This window comes from Ammospiza nelsoni, chromosome 6 (assembly GCF_027579445.1).
Source record: "Ammospiza nelsoni isolate bAmmNel1 chromosome 6, bAmmNel1.pri, whole genome shotgun sequence".
Classification (NCBI taxonomy): Eukaryota; Metazoa; Chordata; class Aves; order Passeriformes; family Passerellidae; genus Ammospiza; species Ammospiza nelsoni.
Window position 1 is genome coordinate 20366161 of NC_080638.1, and position 15639 is coordinate 20381799.

At 44.9% G+C, this 15639-nt stretch overlaps 1 protein-coding gene across 1 annotated transcript in view; it reads right to left on the bottom strand.

Annotated features, from left to right (window-relative positions):
• LOC132074547 (USP6 N-terminal-like protein) overlaps nt 1-15639 on the bottom strand; it is a 75764-nt gene that overhangs the window by 30019 nt on the left and 30106 nt on the right. Inside the window, exon 3 of the mRNA XM_059474414.1 lies at nt 324-604. The gene's annotated coding sequence lies outside the window, so the exon portion shown is untranslated. The remainder of the gene's footprint in view (nt 1-323; nt 605-15639) is intronic.

Here is a 15639-nt window from a genome sequence, read left to right on the forward strand (position 1 = left end):
TCTCCTGTCCTAGTAAACTTGCATTGTATCTGAAATTGCACTGGATGCTGGGCTGGATAAAACCAGAGTCACCTCCCTCAGCAGAGGTAGTGGGAACACCAAGAGAGAAGCTCCACTGCAACTCACTTTGATGCCACCAGCAATTACCCCAACAAACCAGAGCATCCAGCATCATTGTAGATGAGATCCTGCTGATGTACTAGCACGTGTAACCACTATACATGACAGCCCTCAGTGCAATTCTCATTTGCTCCTGAGCCAGTTTATAAGATTGGAAAAGACAGGATGAAAACATAACCCAGCTCCAAGCAATGAGCCCTTACCTGAGCCTTGTATCAGGTGCCAAGATTCATCAGTTCAGCTGGAGTTGTCCACTCCCCTGAAGGCATCTATGTGGCAGGAGGCAGTGGTCTCTGCTGCAGGGTGGTGAGGACCCCCAGTTGCCACAGCCCACCAGCCAAAAGCTCTTTGGCTCACCCCCAGGGCCCCAGCTTCACGTGGCTGATCTCCACCCTCGTCCTCTGCCACGTGAGAGCTCACCACAGGTGGCTGGGAGAAGAGGCAAGGCAGGAGGCAATCCACACTCTCTTGTCCCCCAGGCTCACTGCAAAGGAAATAACAAGTTGATCAGTTTTCCAGTTCTGGGACAGCAAAGGCACCATCCTTTACCAGCACAGGGGTCTTTGAACACAGAGGAAAGGAAGGTTCCTTTGGAGCTCGTGGGGAAGGAATAGGCTGTAACTACAGGGCATACAATGGCAGAAAGTAAACTGCACTTGTATGCATTGCAAAAACACCCTGCTGTGGATTTTCTTGCCATTTTCCACCCAGGTTAGGTCCCAGGATTTCCTGTGACGGTCTTAGAGCCCAACACACCTTTATACCAGCAGGCATGTGGCACTGGTAGCTCAGCAGGCAGAAGATGCCCCCCACCCAAGCCAAAGGCACAGTATTACATTCTACTCCAGGTAATCCAATGTTATGTTGCCCCCAAGAAGGGCTGCAATGGAGGGTTCAGGCCATTCCTTCAGGACTCGGGTCAGGTTAAGACCAAGACACATGACTGACTTGCATGGTACAAGAGCTGGCACCAGCTGTGCCACCTGAGCCACCTTCCAGCACTGGCAGTTCTCCTTGATACATCCAAACAACTACACAGTCCAAAGGACAGCAGAGCCCAACACAGAGCTATCACTTACAAAAACCAACTTTTTAGTTCTCACCTTCAGAAACTCAGAGAAGCAACATGGTAATTCGACAAGTGTGAAATCAAGACAGCATCCCAATGCATGACACACTGCTTGAAATCAGCAAGCACTGGGCAGAGGAAGCACAGCTCACTTCTGCCATGAGCTGCAACTTTAATAACACCACCTCTCTTCCAATCCCCCTCACAAACACCAGGAAATGGACTTTTCCACACAACCCTGAGCTGTCCTGTGCTGATTTTCCCTGTTGTCACCTCTCCAGCACTCAGACACAATGACTTGGAGGCCCTAAAGTGCAGAAGGCCTCACACACTTTCAGAGGTGGCCACCATTATAACCAAGCAATCCATTACACAGATTATACTTTATATGTTATCACCTAGTATATTATAATGTGTCTTACACACATTCAAGGCAGATTACACACATTTGCCTCTGTTCTCCCAGTTTGCACCAAGCTTTTACAGTACAATTGCAAGCTGTGGTGACAAGACTGCTGCTAGACTACAGCAATATCAAAAACCCCAAATAAATTAGCCAAGTCTTCTAGTTACAGAAATAACTAAAAAGCCATGTAAGCCTGCAACTTTATGCTACCCACCCCCTCAACATGAGCAGCACTAGCAATAAATAAAACCTCTCTTAACCCTCTCCCCACCATCCCTCTTGCTTTGCTCCCAGTACTTACACCCCGCTCTCATTCTCACACACGTTTTTGGTGCTGTGCCTTGGCGCTCTTCTCCCCAAGGATGGAGCTGGGAGGAGATAAACAGGAGGGCTGATAAAGAGCTTTGGTCTCCTCCCTGCTTATGCTCAGTGAGCCCAGCCTTGGTGCTTCTGCACAGCTCAGTTGTTGCAAAGTCAGAAGATGCAGCTTTAGACTAAACCCTCTGAACAGAGCAGTAAGTCTATAAGCAAATTCTTTGTCAGCTTCTATTTTTAGACCTCATAGGGAATAAAGGAGCACCCAAGTATTTTTTAAACTCTTTTTAATGTAAGCTCATCTTCTAGAGACAACAATAGCCAAAAAAAAAAAAAAATCCAGACAAAGGACTGCACAAAAATAAAAGATGCATGAGTTATTTTCAAAAGCATCATTATTTAAATGATTTTTCATTTGAAAAAAATAAGCAGACTGAAGAATGCAAAGGTCCACATGCTTCTTTTGGGAATTGATGAATTGAAGATTAATTTTCTCTCTGCATTCCCTCATTTTTTTTATTCCAGTGTCTATAAAAAAGGAAAAAAATAAAAAGCCAGAGGGGGGAAAAAAAAATTCTCTTTTTCAGGTGATGCACTGACCTGGAAGGGAACTATATCAACACAGAGCTTAGTAACGGGCTTCTTCTGTTTGCTTAAGACTGGAAAAGCAGTTTGCATTTCTTTAACCATAAACTAAAGGAAGCTACAATGATGGTCATTCTCCACTTGGACATGCATTCCTCTTAAAACACTGTATTTTATTCTTTATTGTACATGTAGCAACACCACAGGACATGCTACTCTTCCCTTGTCATTCTTGCCTTCAGCTATACTTGGCAATTTTGGGTAAGCTAAAGGCTCCTTTTGCTATTTCAAACTTTCCCTGGTTCTGGCATGGCAGGGCACAGTCAGCTAGAGGCCACCTACCCCCAACATGTGCCCAAAGCAGCAGGGTGAGGACACGTGTCCTGGCTGGTACCCAGGATGTCACCCTGGGCACTGTGGAGTTAGTGATGTTCCCCAGCCAAAACCAAAGGAACAAGGATGCAAACATAAGGTACCATGCTGCCAGCACCCTATGCTCTCTTTGGCACAGACATGCAGCATCCTTTTTTAAACACATACAAGGAAATAACAAATGTACCGTTATATAAAGTTGCTGGTACAGCAACCAATGAAATAAAAGAGTATGAAGTTAAAACTCCACTAACAAGATGCAGCTTGTCTGTGAAAAACTTGTCCAAAATAATTATTGAGGCAAATTACTTGTATGCTGCAGATACATAAGGAGAGTTGAAGTGAGACCCAGGCTGACACTGTGTGTCTTACACTGCTTTCCAGAGCCTCTGGCTTCACCTCTTTTTCAAGAGAGAGGAATCTTCAGCCATTAGCCTGACCCCAACTAATGCCCAGCCCCTAGGAGCCACCCTCACTCCTTCAATCACTTTAATGAGTTTAATCAGCTCACACTGCCTCCAAATACAGAGCCCTTGCAGGAAATTATTTGTCTTTGGCAGCCTCTGCAGAGGACACTCCCTGACCATTTTACTGGCAGTATCCTGGACTTACATTACCTTCAAACAGCATGTCCAGATGCTAATGCACGAGCTTTTGTTAACTTGTTTTCTTCTATCAAAGCCCCATGCAAGCAAATCCAGTAACAGAAAACTTGAGGGAAACAAGAAGTATTTGATCCAACACCGGAAAGTACTGAGAAAATGTCTCCCAAAGCTTTTTTTAACAGCCCTGGAACTATATGCAGGACAGCATTAGAATAAATTATTTTTTAAGTTCCATGAAAGGAATCTTTTTAATCACAACATAACTTTTCTGTTTCTTTCTGCTTGTTGTTAACTCCTAAAATCACCCCAGCTTAAGAAATACAGGATTTATTTTTTTTTGTGCATGTATGTGCAAACACAACATTTTATCAAAAATCATAGAATCATGAAATGGTGTGGGTTGGAAGGGACCCTGGAGATCGTTTAATTCCCAATCCCCATGCTAAGGACTGGGTGGAATTCACTAGACCAGGTTGCTTAGGGCCCCATCTGACCTGGCCTTGAATGCTTCCAGGGATAGGGCATCCACAAACTTTCTGGGCAACCTGTTCCAGTGCCTCACCATCCCCTGAGTAAGGAATTTCTTCCTAACATTTAATCTCTCCTAACACTTAATCTCTATTCTTTTAGCTTCTTTTAGCATTCACCCTTGTCCAATCCATATGTGCCTGTGTAAAAAGTCACTCTCGTCTTTTTTTTCCAAGCCCTCTTTCAGTATTAGAAGGTCCCCTAAGGTATCCCCGAAACCTTCTCTTTTCTGGACTCTCTACCTGTTCTCACAGGAAAGGTACTCCAGCCCTCTGATCATCTCTGTGCCCTTCTCTGTACCTACTCTAACTGGTCCATGACTTTTTCATGCTGACAGCTCCAGAGCTGGACACAGCACTCCAAGGCAGAGTAAAGCAGGAGAACCCCCTCCCTCATCCTGCTTTGGATGCAGCCCAGGATGCTTTGGCTTTCTGGTTTTTGAGCATACACTGCTGGCTCATGAAGAGCCAGCTCCAAGACAGAACCCTGAGGGACACCACTTGTCACTGGCCACAACTCTCTGACTACCTCCAGCCAGCCAATTTCTTTTCTACCCAGCAGTGCATGCACCCCTCAAATCCCTATCACTCCACTTTAGAGATGAGGGTGTCATCTGAGATCAAGTCCAAGGCCTTACAGATCTGTGGGTAGATGCCACCAGTTGGTTTTCTTCCCTTGCTGAGTGCTGCAGTCACTCCACCAGAGAATGCCACACAATGTGCCCACAGTGAAGCTGTGCTGGCTGTGAGATCACCTCCTCGTTTTTGCATGTGCCTTAGCACTGTCTCCATGAGGATCTGCTCCATGATCTTCCCAGCCACAGAGGTGAGGCTCACTGATCTGTAACCAGGGTCCCCCTTTCTACCCTTCTTAAAAACACATGTAATGCTTCCCTTTGTTCCAGTCATCAGGGACTTCATCTGACCACTGCAAATTTTCAAACATGATGGAAAATGACTTGCCAACCACATCACTCAGTTCCCTCGGAATCCTGGAATGCATCCCATCAGGCCCCATAGACTTGTGCTTATTCAACTTCACCAGATGGTCTTGAATGTGGCTCTTTGCTTACATTGGGAGGGACTTCACTCCCCCAGCTCCCACCTGAGACATGGAAAGCCTGACTGCCAATGAAGAATGAAGCAAAGAAATTGCTAAGTACATAAGCCTGATCCAGATCTGTTATTATCAGTTACCCCTCCTCATAGTGGTTGCCTCCCTTTGAGGGCATTGTCCACACAAGAAGTCCTCCCCTCTTCTCTAAGTGGAAAACATGTTTATAGAATCCAACCATAGGTAAAGAGGTAAAGCAGAGGTAATACTTTAGCTTATGAAACAACAATGGCCATGTAGGATACCCTGTTAAAAGCAGCTTTTCAGATTAGGAGTTAATATGAAAATAACTCAAGGATTCTTGTGATTTTGAACAGTGTTGAAATCAACATCTGTCCCATTTGGTCAGGGCTTCAAAACACATCTCACAATTAGTGTGTATTTGGCTGTTAGCATTTTACTGTGGTTGATATAAAACTAAACCTGCCACAGACAGACACTGCTTTCCAGACAGGAAAAATTAAATGGTAACAACATTTTGGAGCAAGCCATATTATTTCACTAGCAGTTTCTGTATTTAAGTTATAAGTACAATGAAATGATGCCCAGGGTGGAATAACACCAGGTGGGTTGGTGCTGGATGCCTGCCACCTGGAGCCCAGGATCCAAGGGGATGTACAACTGAGGGAGCCAGGTGACATGGACAGACATCAAACCAGATGGCACCTTTCCATTTCTAGGTTTTCAGAGGCATTCAGCACCTTTGATCAAACATGCTTGAGGAAGCAACACAAAGAACTTCAGAAAAGCCCGAGCTCAGAACCGCAGTGGATCTATTACCAACATTAACTTTTTTGCACGTCCTCAGCACTTCTGCTGTGAATAATGGAGAGCAATGGAAGTGGGATAAAAGCAAGTCAGAGGGGACCAGAGCAGGCTCAAGTCCATTGACAGAAATACTTGAGAAAAGTTTTTCCAGAGAAAGCCAGCTTGCATGAAGGGAGTAACAGTCTGAATGGAAGAACTAAAAAACACAAAACCTTTGCTTGGATGAGATAAAAAGCAGAGAGGAAAGTTTAAAAATGCAGTGAGAGAAGTTTATGAAGAAGTACATGAGAGCTTGTGGCCATGATATAAAGACAAGCATTTGGTATGATGGAGGCCCATGCAAGGCTGTCCAGAAAAGCAGCAGCAGATGCTGTTTTCTCCAGGAAACAAACAAACACAACTCAAGTATCACCTGCAATTCAAGATGCAGCTCTACTTAGCTGAAAACATTTTTTCTTCTCAGCCGAAGAAAAAAAAAAGTTACTTTGAACTTGAAAGGTGCATTTACCTTAAAAATGCTTCAGCATTTACCCCACAAAGCAACAACTACACATTTCACTTTAAACAGTTCACTTATACACAGAAAAATTCAGTTGCCTGCTACAAAAGGCATTTGCAAGCAGGATGATGATTTCCTCAGCAGCTTGGGAAATGAATCTTCCTGTTCCAAGATCAAAACCTGGGAGACCACAATGCATCCTACTAAAGGGCAGCTGGACTCTGCACTGTGCAAGAAAGCTTGGAAAAGGGAAATTGCAAATAAATAAGCATCTAAGGGCAGTGAAGTGCCCTTTGATAAGAAAGAAACTTTTTTTCCCTAATGTAAAAAATGGATCCAACACAAAGTATAAAATGCCTACTTGGGTTAGAACATGCCTGCAGGCCTTCAGATAAGACTTCAAATCTAAAATTGCATGGGAGCTTCTGCCTTTTTATTAAACAAAGTATCAAGTTCTTCAGCAGGAAGGATCTTTCCAGAGAACAGAGATCAGAGCTGGTTCACACTTTATCATCACTGTCAGTTGAGTACAGGGGCCTCCCTTTAATTTAAAGTGCAGTTGCTTCAATCTTGACCTGGCTGAATACAAATTAAGGACTCCATCTCCCTGTTTCCCACTTCACATAAAAGCTTGGATCTAGATTTTCATCATGGCCACAGACCTTCCTTTAGCATCTGCTTCACACAGATGCACTGCTGCAGCAAAACAAAAGTCATGCCTTTCCCACTGACTCTAAGCAGCCCTTCCTCAAAGATATCTCCCCTGCTAAAGAAATCTGTGCTCTAAATCTCTTTTCCAGCAGTAAAGCCTGTGCTGTGTTATAGCTACTACATGTTTCTCCCACTTCCTTCCATTGACAGCAAACAAAAGCTTGTTGCTCACTGTTATCAGAAAATATTTGCTTTCCCAGATTGTTTCTGCCCCCCCTTGTTTCAGAAGGGTTTTAGTAGAGTAATAGCTCACTCCCAACAAAAAGCAGCAGGGGGTGATTTGAGACAGAGGCCCTTCAGAGCCCATCCAGCAAATCCAGCCCAGACTGGGCACAGCCTGATGCTGCCCTTCCCAGCTCCATCCAGCACCTCCTCCATCCCCTTACAGGTCCTGTGGAGAAGATGATGTTCCAGCAGCATGGCTTGAAGGAGATGGGGCCCCTTTTGCACCACTTCAAGTGGCTGCCCCTGTTCTCCAGCTACAAACCATCCCCAGAAGACACTGTGCCCACCCCAAGTATCCGCTGTACTCTAAATACGCTCCTTTGAGAACCTGCTCTTCTCACCACACACTGCACTTCCTTCCTGCCAGATCCCTTATCACCATGTTTCATCCCCACACGACACAGATGAAGCTTCCACTCTTGCTGGTGCTGCTCCTTTATTCAGTAACCAAAGGAAACATTCTCACACCAGGCACTAAGCCTGTGGCACTTCTGCTAATGAGTTATGATGAATTAAACCCAGGTGTGACACAAAAACAGGGCACCAAGATTACAGTTCCCAAAAAAGCACTACTCAGTCACTCTTTATATTTAATTTAATCTTTTTTAGGCAACCAGAGTGTCAAATGTCAGGTCCTAAACATAAGAAGGGCACCAAAAGTCGAAGTATTATTCAGGATATGAAATGCTCAACTCTGGCCACCCAAGCTGACACATTGCAGACTCATGACTGAAACCTGCCCGTGACTGCCAATGCCAAACCCAAACAGCTTTCATCCACAGGCAGGGCTCCCTGCAATGAAAGGATTACCCAGACAACCACTTTGTGTCCCAAATTTGATGTCAGGGAAAATGCACAACCAGCACCTACAGGAGCTCAGCACCAGCCCTGCACCATCTCCTGATGAAAGCTCCCAGGAGGCCTTAACTCTGGCCTTCATTTTGGCATAGGACTATGCTGAAGTCAGATTTCAAAAATATGAGCTTCAAAATAAGTAATTTCTTGGTCCAAGAACATGGGGGCAGGGAGAGTGGTGCAGAAAGGACCACTTTGGCACGTTTCTGATGCTGAATGACCCATAACCTCTTTGAAGCAAGATCCCCTTTACTGTGGCAAGCCCTGCCCAGCCCCAGAGAGTGTGGGACCTGCAGGCACCCCACACCACACAGCCCACTCTCCCCAGCCAGTGGCCCAGGATGTGGGCTCGGTATTTTGGGGAGCATCAACCTTTTTCTTTTTCCAGATCCAAGGCTGGACATGTGGTCCTAACACCTCCAGTAGACTAGGCTGTCATTTCTGACTGTGCCTCTGGTCATTAAAAATGCACCACAGCATAAAAGGACTTGCTAGAAAGCAAAACAGCCTCAGCTCATTTAATTTATTAGCAATTAGCAGAAACCACTGATCACTGATCTGGGTTCTGAAAAAAATTATATAAACAAGTAAACAACCACTTAAACAGCTTCCTCATCCCTTCAGCCAGACACCTCTCCAGCCCCACCATCAGGTTCTTCCTGGAGAACCTTCCTGATGCCCTCTGAGATGGAGTAGCACACCACAGATGCAGCATAGCCAGACCACTTTTGCCAGCCCTTCCTTCAGCTTGCTTTCACATGTGTTTATTATTTACCATCAGCTTTAATGCTTTCTTCCCACAATTCCACCAGAGTCAAGCCTGGGGAAACACATAACTGCTGTTCCCTTTGGAGAGCCAGACCATTTCCATGGGTAGCTACTGAGATACAGACAACGCCTGCAACCCAACCTGAAAATGCTTCTTCTCTCCTATCTTTCATATCACCTCTCTTTGAGAAACTTTTTTCACAGCACCTTTGATGTTCACAAAAAACCAGGATCAGCTCACTGGTCCCTCAAGATCTGTGCTTCCTTTCCAGTTTGTCAGCAAGAGGTGAGGAGAAGCCCAGCAGCTGCTGGATGATGAAGAACTTTAGGTTTTACATGGGAATTTACTGGCTCTCTTATCTCAAAAGCAACATTTGCAGGTAAATCCCAAGAGAATCCAGACAGTCAGCCACACCCCAAAACTCCAAACCATAAAGACTTGAAATTTAAGCTGCCATCTCTTACACCTGCCCTTCCATGGGATTCCTGCACTACAGCATCTCTATCTGCACATCATTCCTCTATCCAAGATTTCCTCTTTCAGCTATTTAAACCTTGATCCTGTTTTCAGCTGCTTTTAAGAAGCAGGCAGTGTCAATCAGACAGCTGCTATAGCCAGAGGGAAAGCTGAATGCCAAGGCATCTCTCTGATCTGGGAAAGGTCCTTCACAAGGTACACCCAACTCTAACACTGCACCCCTCCTAGGCACCAATATCCATCAGAACAGATTTCCATAGTTCTCCTGCTCCCTTTTCTTCTCCCCCATCTTTGCCTGAAAAAGCTTCTTTAAAAACTCTAAGGAAAGTGTTAAAGAAATGTACTATTAGAAGAAGGTCACAAAACAACAACTTGAGAATAGCCACAGCTAAAAATATCCAATCTCTACACACCATCTTTAGAGAAAACATTATCAGGTGTCACTTCCCAGTGGTAAAAACATATTTGTTTTTTAATTAAGGTTGTATTTTGGACAGTGGATTTTTTCTTTTTTTTTTCTTTTTTTTTTTTTTTCTTTTTTTTTTTTTTTTTTGCCAGAGACCACAACAAGAGACCCCAGGAAAGTATCCCCACAGATCCCACTTTTCTGCGCTACCTGATTGAAACACTCTCAGAAACTGGCACCTGCAAATTTGTATTTTCTTTTAACACCACCTAACTTTGGAAAATAATTTTCTAAAGAGAACAAAGTATTTTGGCCACTCATACAATGTTGCAGAGTATTTGTGCGATATGGATTATTTTGAGATTTTATTACTTCAGAGTATCAAGAAGGTCAATATGGGAAGAATAAGTGGAGCAGCAATGCAGAGCAGGTATCAGCACAGAGCTGGAAACTTCTGCTCATCTAACCCAAATTCTAGACAGGACTGGAAAAATCTGCATTATGGATGCACTGAATTAGTAAGCCTACTGCTCAAAGTCTCCCAGATCTAAAGAGCAACAGCCAAGATGTATGTCAGCCTTAAGGCTTACTTCAACAGTAGGATGAGCAGAATCAAGGAAGTCAGTTAAACTCTCTCAGCACAGACTTGCCATTGATTAAATAAGCTCTGGTTTATTGATCACATAAAAAAAATCACCCAGGAGTTACTGCAGGCCAGTAAGAAAGCACCTGTGATAACATTTTAACAAACTGAGCACAAACAAAGGGAAGCTTAGCACACCATAGCACACTTTCTTCTCCAAAGATGTAAATGAAACCCAGGAATAACTTTTCCAGAAGGTCCACAAATCTTGCCCAGATCACACTCACTACTTTTTAACCCTTAACAAATATACACCTTTCCACCACTCAGAAATACTCAAACCAATACTTTTTAAAGAAATCACTCACAAAATAATTTTGACAGTGGATTACTTTGGTGGCCAACTTCTGCTCTGCTGCCCCCCACCCAATGCCTCTTTTCCTCCACCATAAAACAAGCAGTGGATCTCCTAAGTGCCCATTCCCACTGCTTTCTGCCTGTGCATGCAGGCTTTTTTAACTTCACTTCACCTGCTTCCCTGGTAAAGTTACTTGAAACTGGCCTGATGCAAAATTTGGTAGCATCAAAGAGATTGGGTGTGCAAGCCTCCTGCTTCCCTGAGAAGCCAAGGTGAATACCCACCAAAGAGCACTGCAAAGGACTAACCTGGAAGTGATGAGTAGGAAGACAGACAGACCACCACAGCTATATTCTACTGCTAAAACATTTGCTAAATATGCATCAGTGTGCTGGGGGGGCCTCCCTGCCCTGTCCCCAAAGGAGGAGGAAGATTTGGCTTATTTTGAGGGACAGCCACTGAACACAACGACAGGACTGTACTGGGAAAGGGGCAGGGTTCAGATTCACAGCCACCACCTCCCTCTGTCTGCTCAGCCTGGAGGAACTTGGAAGACCATGCCCTCATGATGTCATTAGTGGGTTGGTGTCTAAATAAAGGAAGCTTTTTATAGAATTTCTCACTGACAAACTTATTCCGGTAAACCCCGATGGCCAAGACGTCAAGCAGAAGGGAAGGAAAAGGGAAAACAATACCCATAGCCTTGTCGGGGCCTGGACAGGTGGGTGGTGTCTCAGGAAAGAAACCCAAACAACCTAAACAAGTTTACTCCCTAATACCTGCTTGTTGGATAAAGAGCACAGGGAAGAGCAGGGCACAATGTAAGGGAGATGTGCTTTTACACCTCCTGTCACAAGGACACACAACCTGCTTTGGCATCAGGGTAGGGGGTTAAAGGATGAAGATGAGGAGAGAGGATAGTGAGAGAAAAAAACCTTTGCTTAAAGAGAGTAAATAAAACGTACTTCCATGTCAGAGGGGTTTTCCAGCTTCATATTAATCACGTGGCAATTACTGTGCTTCCTAAAAGCAAACTGGGGCTATCTGCATATTCAGAAGATTCTTGGCTGCAAATGCCTTAAGTTCAAATCATCAGCAAATACCATTTGCTGGAAGTTCCAAAAAACAACAACAACAACAACAAAAACAAACAAAAAAACCAAACAAAAAACAACAAACAAAACAACAAACAAAAAACCAAAACCGAAAACCGCATGAAATAATTAAAAAAAAAATCTAACAAAAGGAAAGCAAAGTGTTCACGTATGCCCGCACGTCATCCTCTTCTTCCTAATTCTTCACCACTTCCAGAGCGCTACGGAGCAGCTCCCCTTGCTCCCCCTGCTCTGCCGTGCCTCTTCAGCCGGGCATCCACACGGAGAGCAGTTGCAATAGCTCGGTGACTCACGCTGCAGTAATGTGGGTGGGAACTGCTCCCATGCCCAGCTCCTAAGGACACAACCTTTTATGGTATTTTTAGCGTGGAAGCTGTTGTGGTTTGTAGCACTTTGCCTTTTGTCTTTCAAGAAAAGAGCTCACAGTTCCCCCCGGGGCTTCAAGGATGCAGCGGTGGAAGCCAGGCAGGTGATGAGCAAGCCAAGGCTGGAACTTCCAGACCCAGCCCCGGAGGGATGCTCAGGATGTCACACCGCGGCCAGCCCGCAGGCGCCCCCGGCCAGGCAGCGGCTCCTTGGGTGGCTGCACCAGCCAGCAATCTCCAAAGAGTGGGGCGTGTGCGCCATCTGTTCTGCGGGCACTTTGCCCACTGCAGCCCAACTTTGTAGGGAGTTGTCCCCCGAGTCCTGACCACCCTCGGGCAATACACTAACAAACTCATCCTGGCAAGCCATCAGACATTTAGTTTGTACCCTTGATGGGCTGTTGGCATACAAAAAGCTGGGAGGTCCCATCTGTCTTCCCTCAATTAACTTAAGACTACATGTCTCCAAAAAGTAGAAAATAAGCTCTGTTGGGTTTCTACTCCATACACATGAGGTGAAATGGGGCAAGAGGTTACTAGGAGAAAGCAGACAGGGATGTTACACTGAAACCAGGTTAAAAGCATCAGGGAGAAGTGCAGTGGCAGAAAAGCCACTCTCTGGACCCCAAGTTTGAGGACCACGGCAAATGGGACTCAAACTTGCCAAGGTAAAAAAGCAGGCTCAGCTGTGCTCTTTAAAAGCTGAGGGTCACACATGGGATTAAAAGAGTATCCCAACATTGCCCCATAGGTCTTGAAACAGGACTCTGGCTGCAGACATGCAGCAGATTGCTTTACAGGACAGCCCTCTGCTTCCCCTTGCACCTGAAGCATTATCTGCTGTAGAAGAGAAAGGCATGAAAGTTTTTGCATCCCCAGTCACAACCCTGAACAGCTATTGATTTTAGTCCTTTCAAAGTTATTAAATTCAAGAGGAAATTCAAGAGGAAATCCACACATGCCTAAGAAGTCTAGGAGAAAAGCTAGCAGGATAAACCAATCCTCCTGACACAAGGCTACTTACATTAAAGCTATTATTTTATTTTTTCTGGAACTCCAGTGAGCTCACAAGGAGTGAGCTTACCAGTCAGGCCAGATCAATGACACACAACCCACACAGGCAGATTTCACCTAGTGGGAAGCACCAGTGAAGAGCTGCTCGGGAGTGACTTCTGAAGTATGAGAGACACAGTGAAGGGGAAGTCTGAGGAACATTTGTGTGGGCAAGCACTGCACAGCCCACAACATACCTTGGAGGTGAGCCAACAGCAACAGAGAAAAATCCTCCAGCCCTAATGCAAGTTTAAAGGTCTCTCAGTGCATTTATCCGGGCACAGCAAACCCCAGCATTTGCCAAACAAGATGCCCTACACCAGGGGAACACCAGGGCTCCCTAGACAGACCAAGGTGGAATCTTTTGCTCCTCAAGGAGATGAAATACATTTCCAAATTTAGGATGTCTTCCTGCTCTTAGATAACAGATCAAGATTACAGAATTAAAGTTAAAAAAAAAAAAATGTCACGTGAAAGGCTCCATCCTGTTCAAAGGAATACAATGCTTTTCCTGTGATCTTGCCCTAAATACCACAACATCACACTCGATTACTATCCCATCTTGCTCCTAGGTCCTACACAGCCAGTTTGGCTATATGAGAGCAAAATGAGCTCTGCCTTACCTCATTTCTCATTAAATTGCTAACTACACATGGCAGTAGCTGTGTAAGAGGCAGGCCAAATCACTTAATTTTCATTACCCTTTACTTGGACCCGCACTATGAAACTGGAGTAAAAAATAAAAAAAAAAAAAATTAAAAACCAACAGGAAGGAAAAAAGGAACTGAACAGAATAATCAGCCTATACCTCCTACTGACAGAAAAGGAACATATCCAAGCCTGAACTGAGGTTTACATACCCCACACTAGACAGACCTCTCTGTACTAAGCCTTTAGTTATCAAAACCTACCATCTGCACTCCTGAGAAAGCCACGAAAAGGAGGAAATGCCAGTTTGCCCCTACATGCTCAATTCTGCAGTTGCTGCAGGCAAATTGGTGCTGCTCTGACCTTGGTGTGCTGGCAGACCCCAGGGACCCCACCCTGTGAGACCACCTGCCAGCCCCCACCTCCAACTGTGCACTACACCTGCATTTATCATATTTTTTGTACCTTGGCACACAAATAAAAAAGTTTTTCCAGCCAGCATGTACTCTGTAAACCTAAAAGCATTGGATGCTGATTCTTACAGAGCAACAACTTCCTTCATGCAGCAGCCAAGTGGTGCCAGCACAGCCTGGACATGGATGCACTGGTGCTTGGATGCATCCAGGCTTTGCAGCTGATGGTATCTTCAGAGGAGCAAGTCCAGACAGTCTCTAAGCGCTTGCAGGCCTCTCCTGCTCCTGCAGGTGTCCCAGTGACCACCCTGCCACACACCTCCAGAGCTCCAGCCCACCCCCCCTTTGGAGCAGACCAGACTGTGGCTGGCTGGGACAGCTGGAGGAAGGGATAGATGCATTTCTCCTGCTCTCCATGGGGAAAGGGCTCCCTTTAACAGCAGGCTGCAGAGGATGTGAGGCAGATGTGCCTCTCCAGACTTAAAGCATCGCTTAGTGGGAGACTGCAACCCTGGCTCCACTGAAATGAATGTGAATGCTGCTAATGAATTGACAATGCAACTCAAATTTCCACTGCTCTTCACACAAGGCCCATCTGAACTAACTTGTAGTGTTTGCTGAAAAAACTGAGCTTTACCAAGCTTCAGTTCCTTATGAGTTTTCCATGCTCATCTTCTCACTTCCCCCTCTCAAATTTGCAGATGGGTTTAAGCACTGCAGCTTCTGCTCTGGACTCTTCTGAAAGCAGTTTGCATCATCAGGGTTGAGTTTAATGTAATGACTACAGAAACCCATGCAGGAGAAAAAAAATTAATTCAAGAAATTACATCCTTCACAGGATCTGCAGATGACATATTCCTCTCAGCAGTACCTAAACAGTTTAAAGAACAGTAGGAGACTCCCAGGAGGAGATGCAGGTATTGCCATCACAGCCAGGTAAAAAGAAGGAGCCAATGAATCATGACACAGGTAGCATTTAAAACAGACCACCCAAGGTTTTACAGGAAGGGGGGAGGTGAAACCCAACCAGAAGAAGCATCTCACTGTGTGCAGACTTCACAACCTATTACCTTCACCAGACCTTTGCAGGGCCACAGCCTTCAGCTAAGGATCTGCTTAGCTGGAACTAGCCAGCAAATTATATAGTAACAGGAGGCTTTAAAATCCTTGCAGGAAAATGCAATAAAAATAAATAAAAATCAACTGGGCAGGTTCTGGCTGACAATTAATTTTTTTCCCCATCCAGTACATTGCCATGTGGAGAGATGTGGCATTAATCAA